Source organism: Lycium barbarum, chromosome 11 (assembly GCF_019175385.1).
Source record: "Lycium barbarum isolate Lr01 chromosome 11, ASM1917538v2, whole genome shotgun sequence".
Taxonomy (NCBI): domain Eukaryota; kingdom Viridiplantae; phylum Streptophyta; class Magnoliopsida; order Solanales; family Solanaceae; genus Lycium; species Lycium barbarum.
The window spans coordinates 14,641,846-14,655,845 of record NC_083347.1 but is presented as its reverse complement, the minus strand read 5'-3'; positions in this window follow the sequence as shown (position 1 = coordinate 14,655,845).

Sequence of the window (14,000 nt, the reverse complement as noted above, 5' to 3'; positions counted from 1 at the left end):
ATTGTTGGGTGAACGAACAAAGTCTCACATTGAAAGTTGGTGAGAAAAAGAAGTTACACATATAATAAGGTGTAGCGATACTTTTAATGACGTGAGACCGTTTAGAGAAAAATTAATGAGGACTTATCCTAAATGAACAATATTAGGCCATGTTAAGAATATTTGGGACGGTTTTAGCACAACACCGAAAACTAAATATGCTTAATATATAGTTATTTCAATTGGTCGAGATTGTATTGATTTTAAAGTTCCAACTCTTTGTATCCCCCTACAGAAAAATATTCGCATCTAGCTTTAAAAAGTTTTAGAGATATAAAGACGTTGCAGCAACCAAACTCTTTGACGTATTCGTCGTCTATTTTTATGGTATAAACTCTACATATAATATGTTTTTAAATACAAATAATTTCTTTTCAATGAAGTTGTGTCATTTTGAACATATACTTATCAAAACTTTTTTTAAGTGTTTTTGTCACATTTGGTAGGTGTATACAAGTAATTATTGGTCTTTATTAATAGTAAAAATCCCTCAATTAAGTTTGTGCTCACACCTTTTCAGTTTGGGGACTAATGTCAACTTATGATTTGGAGTGCCAATTTCTAATATATATTTTTTAAAAGCCACTATATCTAACTCCTAATAATTCTACGATGAACAGTAGTGATGTCTGCTGAACGGAAATCAAATATCCATCACTACATATCTCTACAATGGTACTTTTTCACTTTAACTTAACTGAAAATTATTAGTTTAGCAGACATTGTGACACAAAAAGCTTTAGATTACTTTATATCTGTTATAAAATATATATATATATATATATATATATATATATATATATATATATATATATATATATATGAATATCCATATAGTCTAGGTTTTCCACATGTCCTAAATAAGAGTAGGTACATGTACATTTGGTGGCATGTATGAAAGGAAGAAAATGAAGCAACACAAGTTTGATTTTAACTCTTGGTGTTGTCATTGATGACTTCATCAAGAGATTTACCATATCTATAAATAGATGGTTAAGTTATCAATTTGTTAAGAGATATCAACAAGAAGTGAAATACAATATCTCCCTCCTTTCTACAAAGTTATTAGTTTGCTTCTCTTGTTTATTTCCAATTATATAGTTTTATAACACGTTATCAGCACGAGTCTCTAATATTTTATTTGAGTTTAGCCTATATCGAAGTTTTTGTTATTTAAGGGGTTGCAATTATAAATCATCTGGGAAACGGTTCACGACGGTGTATGCAATCAAGTATTGTTTGCAATTCTTCATGAGGTTTGGGCATCTAGTAAGTTATACTTGTATCTTATAATAAAAACAGTTTCCATCACAGGTAAAGTGATTTGAGCCTTTTTGCTTATTATTGTTGGTTTAATATTTTTAATTCACTTCTAATGTTACATGATATGTTTATATATGCGTATATCGTGATTAATTTAGTACTTGTTTTTAGAATGATCCCAGAAGTGACATTCATACTTCACAAGTCTAAAGTATCCCTAAATTTATTTATATTTATGGATCATGATCACTGGAAGTGATGATTCATATATAGGCCTCCATATTGTGATTTATATTGAAAATATGTTAGAGAAAAATCTCTACATTATATGCATATCTCGATTTGCTCCTGAAGTAGCAATATCTTAAAAGAAATTTTAAGCTATCACAATTTGATATGCTTAAGGCCTGCACGTTCAGATGATTGTGTTCCATTTTTGAAGAATGAGAACTTTTGATATAAGCTATAAATATAGATCCATTCCCTGAAGTGAATGTGATAATATGTAGTAAAGCCTATAAATATAAGCGTGCATTTGATTGTGAAAATATCATGATCCATCTCCAGAAGAGATAATTATTTATTTACAAGTATCATGACACTAGCAATGTCCAAATAATATCTGATTATGATAAATAAATTGAAGTCTCTTGAAGATGTTATATATGATAATACCATTCATCGTAGATCATAATTGGTACGATCGGGACACTGTAGTAGACCTGAAGTTTACTAACAATAAAAATGGTTATCATATTGAGACTACAAATGATCGGAATATTAAATATCTTCAAGTTACTATGGGTAAGAAATACACAAGTGAAATGTTACCCGAGCATGATGAGATCACATACCACGATAAACCAGAAGTTTATTAAAAGAAATAGCACTCGTCATAGTAAACTTGAAGTTTACGGGTACAGATAATTTTATCAGTTGACAAGACCATTTTGATCGTCATGATTTAAATCTGATGTGCTAATTGAGTATTAAAAACATATTGAAGAACTATAAAATTCTTTAAGAATTTGTTTGTGTTGCTTGTTCTCATGATAAGTTGATTACACCAGCTAATGTGGGACTGAATCCCCAAAATTCTGAAAAATATAAAAGGTGAATGTGGGCCCCTTCACCTGTAATGTGATGTCTTAAATAGATGTATCTATGAGACGGTCTCATGTATGTTTATTGTCAACTGGCAGTTTGACATTTACGAAGTTGCTTGCTCAAAATGATTGAGTTGGAAGCACAATTTTCAGAATATGTAATCAAGACAATCGTCTTGATAATGCTGGTTTATATCTAAGTTGGTTTGACATTAGATGCCTCCATAATACAGCCAAATCATTGCCTATGAGAACAAAGTTTCAGATGTTGGTCTGAGATATGATATATTGCATACAACAACACTTGTGTGCTTCAGATCAATAAATTTTGAAAAATTCTCCCCTCATATTTGGTTCAGGGTCAGGAACTAGATATTTCCATCTTTTAGCATTTGATGTGCGGTACATGATTAATGGATATACCATGATGCACACAGATGGATTTTCCCAAAGAAAATGGGGACATATGTCACTAAAATAAAGGGTAGAGAATAAGCAGCTAAGAAATATGTTGTGAATTATCATTAGTATGATCCTCAGATAATTCAAGTCAAATGCTGGAAGCATTTGCTGACCCAACTATTTCATATTTCATCTGCAAAATGCTCCTATGTCCCTGAAGGACAGAGTCTACAACATGCATGGAGCATGGTAGACCAATCGGTTCCAAATATAATAATCCTTGAATAAAAAAGGAGGAGCAAATGATCATAATAAGGAGGCAAAGTGCTCTTGAAGAGCCGACGACATAACACTTCATGAAACCTTATGCGAGGTTCAGGTACCTGAAAATAATGAAGTGATGAGATCTCAGTAAGTTATGTCGAATTGCGAACCGATACTACATGATATCTTGTCGACAATATTTTGATACAATATAGCGCGCAATATTGTATAAGGTTGTGAGGATTTGATTTCTACGTCTCTTAAAGCATGTTGATGTGGAAATAATTACTAAGTAAAATGATGCATCTTGGTAAACGTAATGTTTATTGGGCCAGCAGTCCAAACATCAGAAAATGTCACATTATTTATAATGATGGAAGTTGTCACAGCCTATATGGCTTACTTGACAAAATTTATATGAAAATTTCTGAAGGATTCAAAATGCCTGAAGCATATACAAATTCTTGGGAAACTTGTTTAAAATCCTTAAATGGATTAAATGAATCAAGGCTGATGTACTGAAATCGCCTTAATGAATATTTATTGACGAAGGGTACAAATAAGATCATGTTTACCCTTGTCTCTATATGATAATCAAAACCTTTCAAATTATTATGCAAGTTGATGACTTGAATATTATTGGAGCTCTTGAAGAGTTTCCAAAAGCACTTGATTATATCTGCTGAAATGAGAAAATTGAAATGGTCTTGAAGTACCATATATTTGTGCAGTTGATGCATTTATATATCTTGCTATAACTACAGGCATGATATAATTTACTCCAATATGGAGTTATTGAAATAGATCAACTGCATATTGCAAATGAAAGCCCTGACATGAATGTATTTGTCCTAACCAATACTGTCAAGTGTTTTAGACATACAGGGTATTCAACTAATCGACATAAGAATTCAATCCAGATGTGTTATCTATTTCCATGAAGGATTATTGTCATGACAGTCAAATCATAGAAAGACAACAATAGATTATGAAGCAAGTCATGATGTACTTGTCCTGATTGCAACAATATTATACAGCGATGATGCACCTCTATCTGAGAAAGGAAGATGCAGATCATCAACCAGTTCGTCAAATGATAATTTAACAGATCTGATAAAAGCTCTGTCAATCTCAAGATATGATAAGTTGGTATACAAGATTTGTTACATCATCGTCAAGAATTATGTGATGCTTTAATCAGGAGGAGCAAATACGCACTGTACTCTTTTTTCCCTTGACCAAGGTTTTGTCCCATTTGGGTTTTCCTGGCAATGTTTTTAATGAGGCAGCTCTCAAAGCGTATTACTAGATATGTGTACTCTTTTTCCTTCATTAGGACTTTTTCCCACGGGATTTTTTCCTTATAAGGTTTTAACGAGGCACGTCATCTATTAATGTTTTAAAGCAATCCGAGCGCATGTGGTATAACCGCCTTAGTGAATATTTGTTAAAGGAAGGCTACACAAATGATACAATTTGCCCATGTGTTTTTATAAAGAAAGTAATATCGGAGTTTGTTGTACTTGCTATATATGTTGACGACATAAACCTTATTGGAACTCCTGCAGAGCTCAAAAAGGCAATTGATTATTTAAAGAAGAAATTTGAGATGAAAGATCTTGGAAAGACAAAATTATGCCTTGGTTTGCAAATTGAACATTTGACAAATGACATTTTTGTCCATCAATCTGCCTATACAGAAAAAGTGTTGAAACGATTTTATATGGATGAAGCACATCCATTAAGTACTCCGATGGTTGTTCGATCACTTGATGCGAATAAAGATCCGTTCCGACCTCAAGAAAAGAATGAGGAAATTCTTGGTCCAGAAGTACCATATCTTAGTGCAATTGGTGCACTAATGTATCTTGCCAATACCACAAGGCCTGACATAGCATTTTCAGTTAATGTATTAGCGAGACATAGTTGTGCTCCTACAAGGAGACATTGGAACGGAATTAAACACATATTGAGGTATCTAAAGGAGACTATCGATTTGGGCTTATTTTATTCTAACAATTACAGTCCCGATCTTGTTGGTTATGCCGATGCAGGGTATTTATCTGACCCACACAAAGCTAGATCTCAAACAGGCTATGTATTTATTTGTGGGGGCACTGCCATAACTTGGCGATCTACAAAGCAGTCTATTGTGGCTACCTCATCAAATCATGCTGAGATAATAGCTATTCATGAAGCGAGCCGTGAAGTTGTGTGGCTGAGGTCAATGATACATCTCATTCGAGAAAAGTGTGGTTTGAAATGTGATAAAATACCCACAATCTTATATGAAGATAATGCAGCATGTATTGCCCAATTGAAAGGAGGATTCATAAAAGGAGATAGGACAAAGCACATTTCACCAAAGTTGTTCTTCACACACGAGCTCCAAAAGAATAGTGATATCAACGTGCAACAGATTTGTTCAAGTGATAATATGGCTGATTTGTTCACCAAGTCTCTACCAACCGCAACTTTCGAGAAGATGGTGCACAAGATTGGAATGCGAAGACTCAAATACTTGGACTGAAGTTCTCATCAGGGGGAGTTAATACATGTTGTACTCTTTTTTCCATACAAGGTTTTGTCCCACTGGGTTTTTCTTGTAAGGTTTTTAATGAGGCAACCAAAATGTATATTATTAGAAATATGTACTCTTTTTCCTTCACTAGAATATTTCCCACTGGGTTTTTTCTAGTAAGGTTTTAACGAGGCATATTATCTATCAATGGACATCCAAGGGGGAGTGTTATAAAATATATATATATATATATATATATATATATATATATATATATATATATATATATATGAATGTCCATATAGTCTAGGTTTTCCACATGTCCTAAATAAGAGTAGGTACATGTACATTTGGTGGCATGTGTGAAATGAAGAAAATGAAGCAAGGTACATGTACATTTGGTGGCATGTATGAAATGAAGAAAATGAAGCAACACAAGTTTGATTTTAACTCTTGGTGTTGTCATTGATGACTTCATCAAGAGATTTACCATCTCTATAAATAGATGGTTAAGTTATCAATTTGTTAAGAGATATCAACAAGAAGTGAAATACAATATCTCCCTCCTTTCTACAAAGTTATTAGTTTGCTTCTCTTGTTTATTTCCAATTATATAGTTTTATAACAATATCATTTTTTTGTGCGGATTGCCCGTCAAAAGCAATGGTCTTTAATTTTTGCCCCTCAAATTGTTGTACTTTAATTTTTGTCATTCACTTAATATTCAAGGTTCTGAATTCAAATTCTAGCTCAGTAATAAAAAAAAAAATCACAAGACAGAGATTTGGATTCCGAAGACAAAACTTTGCCTCACGAAGAATTTTGCATGCGTAACTCTTCTTCACATGCAAAACTCTACCTGCAGATAGAGTTTTGCATTCAAAATTTTGCTTGAGGCCTAACTTTACTTCAAAACTCTGCCTTGCGATTTTTTTTTTTGACTGAGCTGAAATTCAAACCCCAAACCTCATGATATTAGGCGAAGGACAAAAATTAAAGACCACTAATTTGAAGGACAAAAATTAAAGAACAGTGCCTTTGAAGGTAATCGTGCAAATGACCCTTTTTCAACTTAACTTCTTGTTTAAGTGTGGTTCGATCAGTTTTATTTTGCTACTGAATAATTAATGAGAAAATTACACTATATGTTAATTGGGGCAACAATGCTTTCAAAATTGACTCATTTTTTTAGTTCTTACAAAAAATGACCCAAACTTCTCTCTCTCTCTCTACCTTTGTATATGTTTGTATATTTTGGCTATTTTTTATAATGTAAGTTTTGAGCTATTTTTTTGCAATGCAAGTGACCAACTTATATATTTCTGAAATTTTCCCATAATTAATCTGTATGTAACTTTATCAAAAAGAATCTAACTTCAATCTATTGCAGAAGTGGAATTGTACGTAATTAGCAATACAGTTAATGATGTAAATTATTCCATCTTTAGCTTTACGACTTAATTAAAATCGTATGCTTGTAGCTTTGTCAGTATGTACTAGCAGTGCTCTCCGTATCACCAAATTAATAAAAAGGGGCATATTAAATCTCAATTATCATCGAGCTAAAATATTTACTTTTACTTATTAAATTGTGGTGCGTTGAGAGGAAAAAAAAATGTTATCGAGTCGTGCTTCTGTTTTAAGCTTACGTCTATATAATTAGTATTTGTATGATTACATGACCTAATAGAGGAAATATGAAAATATCAGCTTCCTCTCAATATGTTAGGTATAAAAATTTAGGGGTAACATTGAGTTTATACGTGTTAGTACGTACTATCAATCGTTAACAATACGAAAGGTTTCAGAAACTTTGAAAAAAATAAAAGAAATCAAATTGTGATAACTTTATTATCCATCTTCTATACCTTGTTTTAAAAAAAAAATTCATCCACTTTATTTGGGTTGCATCTTTTTGTTGAACATTCTCGCAAAACTATTTACCATGAAATCCAATGATTATTGAAGTTTAAACTTGTGAAATATCACATAATTGTACAAGCTAAAATTATGTCTGATTTTGCAGTTAACATCTCCTTAATATTCTATTTCCATGTAAGTCATTCGCGTATATGACAGAATAAACTAAAAGCTAAATCGTTTTGAAGAAAGAAATTCAATGTGACAAGTGTGCTAGCTCAGTAAGTATTTATAATTTATGTACATATCAATAAGTTTGGTATGGTAGATTTTATAAAAATGTCTATTTAATATTCTTGAATTATTATTACCACCTTATAATATACCACATAAAGACACAAAAAACGTTACATAATAAGGCCAAAACTATACGGCCATAACACATGTGACTTCGAAGATACTGGATTTTTCTGTTAATTTCTAATATTTTTTAGACTTGGGGATTGGATGTTCTATAACCACCTCTACGTCTGTAATAATCTCATTCTGTTGTTTTCATAAAATACATGAATATTAAAATAAAATAAACGTCCATCATAAACAGTAATTTTATTTCTTTTTATTCCTCCTTTTAATTATAAGATCTAATGATGGTTAACATTGGCCCTTCCAATATTATTTATTATGTGGTTTGAAGTAATTAAGAAGCTAGTGAGGATTATTAGAAATGCTAAATGTCATGCGAAGAACGATAAAACATGTCCGAGTATACAATATACAATCTTTTAAAGACTTAATACATATCCAACCCCTTAAACTTATTTTTTTTTTTCTATTTTGACATCTCAACTAAGTGTTGTTCCTATTGAACCCGTGAACTTGGCCTCAAGTGTGTTTATAAAATACAATCCAATTTACATAGTAACAAATATGGTGAGTTTCAGTTTCTTTAGCCTTGCGCGTGAATGTCAATTGCATCCTACGTGAAAAATTCAACCAACTAAAACATCGCACTCATTTTAATTATACACATCAGATAGGAAGAAGTGTGCTACTGTGTTATATAAGTGAAGAACCACCGCTTAGATCAATCAAATAACAAAATCGGAAAATAAGAAATCAGAATTGGCAACTAAAACTGAAAAATAAGAAACCAAAAACTGGAAAATAAGAAGCCAACAATATTAAGCAACACCAAATCCTACTATGTTATTCCAGAATCCCAAAAAAGCTTCAAAATCAATCTCAACAGGCTGGTCTTCAATTCCTGGTTGGCTGAATTGCTTGGTTCTTGAAAAAAAGTCGTTATACAAATATATTTAATGATGTGTATAATTAAAATGCGTGGAAGGTTTTAATTGGTTGAACTTTGCACGTAGGATGTGATTGACGTTTACGCGCAAGGCTAAAGAAAACGAAACTAACCATGTATGTTATATAAGTTGGATTGTGTTTGATTGACACACTTGAAGTAAGTTCAGGGGTTTAATGGGAATAACATTTAGTTGAGGTGCCAAAATGAAGAAAAAAAAAAGAACAAATTTAGAAGGCTGCATATGCATTAAACCACTTTTAAAAGACAGAACTATGATTTAATTTGAGTTCACTCATTGTGCAAGCTTACAAAGATTTGAGTGACCATGTCATGTAAAAGTTCACAGTATAGAACATTGCAATACGCAGAACGATCATCTAATGCACACTTTACATCTTGAACTATTTGTCATGTGCCTAGTGCTTTTTGTTAAGTTTTGATTTAAGCAAGTGCAATAGATGCGATATCTTGTAATCCCTAATCAGAAATTTTGTGGATAATAGACTATTATCTAGATCACTAGATGTATAATTAAGTGTCTAGACATTAAAATTTATTGATATTTTACATTTTACATTTTTTCCTTTTTACATTCATACATAACTTCTCATTCTAAAATAAGTAAAATGTCATGTTCCATGATGCTCCCCGTTGTTACAAAAACACTATTTAGCCTATGTCTTGAACCTAGCTAAAACAGAGAAATTAAGTGAGTGGTCAATTACTTGGACAAGACAAGGAAGTAACACGAGACATATTATTGCCTCAACGGCCCACAAATCACCAATGAGTCAATGACTCCGACTTTTCTGACTTTTTTTTCTTATTTTTTTCAAGACATTTTTGTTTCTTAGTAATATTATTAAACCTTTCCTGTGGAAGAAAGAAAGAAAAAGGTCCTATATTTTGACAATAAATTTGCATTTGCACTTCCAACCACCATTCATGCCACAAATTATGCAGGGAGACATCTTTTTGTTTTATAAAGACAAAAGAGAAATAAACATACTTTCTCCTCCACTACTTAAAAATACAGGGTATATGATAAAGGGAAAAAGAGTCATCTTTCCACTGTTTGAATATCAAAATTGTAATCATTAAATCTCTTCTAATGACTTAAAACTTGTGGTAGGTTGTGGAAGTTACGAACATTTTACTACTCGGAGTTATTAACTTAATTATATGCACTAACAATCTAATATGTTCGCAATATTAAGGCAGATTTACCAATTATAAGGAGGTCATTTATCATATTTTGCACGTTACTTTCCATATTAGTTGTAATTGCTTTTTAAATGGTCAATAATTTTTTTCTGATTTATATATAATGAACAATTTTTTTTAATATATATATAGTCAAACCTCTCTACAACAACATCGTTGGGTTCAAATTTTTTTTACTGTTATACACTTATAACAACATTAACATTTAAATAATATTTAGCTGTTCTGGGCAAACAAGATGCATGAAATCTAATTTTTCATTTTTAATTCCTAAATTCTAAGCTTAATCACACTTTGTATAACAAAGAAAAATTTAATGATCAAATTAGGAATATACATGTGATATTTTTTTGTCATAAATAGTGTATTAAAGGATCAAATATTTGGTCAAAATCTCTACACTTATTATTGGAAATCATAAATATTCTATTTTTATAAAGATGGTTAATTATTATATTACCAAAAGAAGAAGATAGCTGTTATATAGAGGGTAATTTTACAAAAAACGTATTGTTATAAAGTTGGTTATTACTGTTATAGGTGAAATGCTGTTATAGAAAAGTAAAATATAACATAAATAATCGATTCCAGAAGTGTTTTTAGATGAGGATGCCGTTATAGAGAGCTCTAACCGTATAGCTAAACTCTATAGGTACTGATGAAATCCTTCCCCAAGCTGCAACCCCTTTACTTCAACAGCCAACAGATAAACAAAAATAAAATTTAATAAAAAGGAGAACAGAACAAAATAGTAAAACTCAATTATTTCGCGAATTCAACTAAATAAAAAGAACAATAATTATTTCGAGAATTCAACTAAATAAAAAGAACAATAGACTTTGAGGATTTGGTAAACATGTTAAGTCTTATATGTAAAAGTTTTTTTTTTTCGTGTGTGTGTGTGTTTAGCTATCAAGAGCCTTGATGCATAACTAACCATGTATTACGTAAAATTAATCATCCCATTCTGGAAGGAGGAAAAGATAGAATTGAATAACGTTTGTGATATGTTCTTTTGATAGTATAATAATTAAGGTGTCTCTTAACCTCACTTTTTGATACGACTCATAATGATAAGAGTTACATGTCTTTTTTTTTGCAAGTTTAACGGCTTGAACGTATCATATAAATTGTTAACATCTTAATTAATGATTTTCTAACGTCACGCATATATCGGGCGACATAATGATGTTAACGAGCTATAATGAAAAGATGAATCTCAAAAGAAAATCCAGTTTTTCTAGACTAGCTACGACTTTATTCAGTCATATGTCTTATGTATTAAATTGGAACTTAAGAAGTTAGGATGAAGAATCGTCATACTAATAAGATGTTCTTTTTATGTTCTTACTCACACGATGTCTGTTTTGAGGTCCTATTAATCCATATTTATGTTGGGAAGTTCCACTTTTAAGGTAAATCGTCCTCTACTATAGACAATTCAACAACTTAAACTCAAGATCTCCAATTAAAATAAAGAATACTTACCACCGAACGCAATATTTGATCGTTAAGACTTAAGAAATTCAATCACGCCACTGACCCTAGATAAAGAATCAAACCAATGTTTTTATCTAATGGGGCCGAAAGAGCGCTGTAATTTTTGCAGATTAGCGTCACTCAAAAGTTTAATTTGAACGCTCTGGTCAATTTGTAGTTACATGTGATGGAATCAACTTTAACTTGGATTCTCCGTTGCCCTCTCGAACAAGCTCAAAAAAAAAAAAAAAAAAAAAAAAAAAAAACTAAGAAAAGATCTAACTAAATACGATCTTTTTGAATTTTCCTAGCATGCGTGTTGTTGGCGGGCTTAAATAAAACAATGCGTGGTGAAAATTCACACTCTTTAACTTTTTAAATTCTTGATCTAGTCCTTTCCGCTTCAATTTTTTTTTTTATATACTCTCTTGGCATACTTTTCTTTTTACTCTATTTAAAAAAGAATGTCACTTTTTTATATTTAGGAATAATTTACTTCCGTCGTCTCAGATTATTTATCGTGGTTACTAACAATAGTTATCTCAAATTATTTATTGTTTTAGAAATTCAAGACATAATTAATTATTTTTCTTCATTTTACCTTTAGCAAAAATTTATTATTAATGGAGATGACACATACAGAGTAACCATTTAATGAATAGATATTATAAATTAGACATAAATAATGGCAAAATTGGTCAGATAGCCCTCCTAACTAATACTCTCTCACAAGTGTCACCTTTGCAAAAAAAAAAAAAAAATCATATAATAAATGTCACCTTAGCAAATCAAGACACAAATTGGCTAGTTTTTTTCAATTCTACACTTAGACAAAAAGTGACAAGTTAAAGTCACATCTAAACGATGATTGGAGAAGCCACATAGAAACTTGGTATTGTTGGATTCCCAATGTCAAAAGGTTTAATACTTGTGCATGCTTTAATCAAGAGGAAAAAGTAATTTATTTTTATTATATAGGGATAATTTGGTAAACTTCACATTGCATTATTGGTTTCTTAATATGCATGATTTTTACTAAAGTGACATTTATTATGGGATGGAGGGAGTAAGAAGCAACAACAACATACCCAGTTGGATCCACAAAGTGAGGTCTGGGGAGGATAAAGTGTACGTAGACCTTACTAGCGTGTAAAATAAAAAAAGATAAATAATTTGAGACGAAGAAAGTAACTTTATGAGATAATTTACACCTATACAAACCATAAATTTTAAAAGTTCTTATTTTTTTTCTTAAATTTCGTATCTAATCAAATAATCACACATTAATTGAGATTCAGAGTATATATACTAATAAATCTATCCTACTTGTTTTAATTTTTCACTTTAATAAAGGTATTGACTCTAGGGTAGAATGCTGGTCAGCAATAGCTGCCAAACCCCTTCACACCAAACTACGAGTCCACATGTTGAGAGCAAAGACCCAAATCTTCCCAAAACCCAATGTAATAAACAGCATTAACGGCAGAATCATCTTATTCCATTTTATTATTATTTTCTAAATGACCATTTTGCCCTTGTTCACTGACAGTTGATTCTAAAAAGACGAGAAAAAAGCTTGCTGATTTAACGCCTTAACCGTCGGTGGGCCACCCTATTAAAGTAATGGCACCATCGTTAATAAAATAACAAGCAATGGATCACATGCACATAAAGGGTGTGCTTGGTATGAAATATTTTTCTATTTTATCTATAGAATATCAAGTTCTTAAAATTAAGAAACTTTGCTATTCGGTCAAATACTAGTTGATATTTTTACTTGACATACTCTTTAGGAAATTATTTATTCGTAGGAATTAAGAATATTTTTGAATAAATTACCCTTAACTGAATTGCATCTTTCTAAATTGATAAATATAAAAAACACAGGGATTTGAGGTGCATATCTGTTGTGAAAGCAGTATGACATAATATTATGTACATATTAAAATGGCTTTGAAGAAATAGTAAATATACCTATTTAATATACTCATAGAAAATTGCAATTGACAAAAACTTTTTGAGATGGGTAAATTTGAAAAAATAAAATTGATACTCTTTTTTATTATGCAAAACACTACTTATTTTAGATCAAAATAAAAAGGTTAAGCACCAAATAATATGAATTAGAGAGACTGAGAGTATATGAATGCTCTTGGAGGCAATATTTTTGTTTGCTTATTAAATACCAAAAAAAATAAGTTAAAAAAACTTTCTCCATCTCAATTTATGTGAGACTGTTTGACTAGACACAATATTTAAAAAATAATGGAAGATTTTTTAAATTTGTGATCTAAAATAAACTTTAGAAATTTGTGTTTTTATAATCATTTCTTTAAGGATAAAAGGAGAATTTTCAATTTTCTTTTTCTTTTCATAATAAAGTGACATTTTTTTTCAAGACAGATAGCCACAAAATTGTGATGAAGGACCGGAGTACTTATATTTTTACTATATTTTATGTGACAAAATTTTCTCACTACCAAACACACCCAAGAAGTTACATTAAACTTTTGGTATTATCCCACCC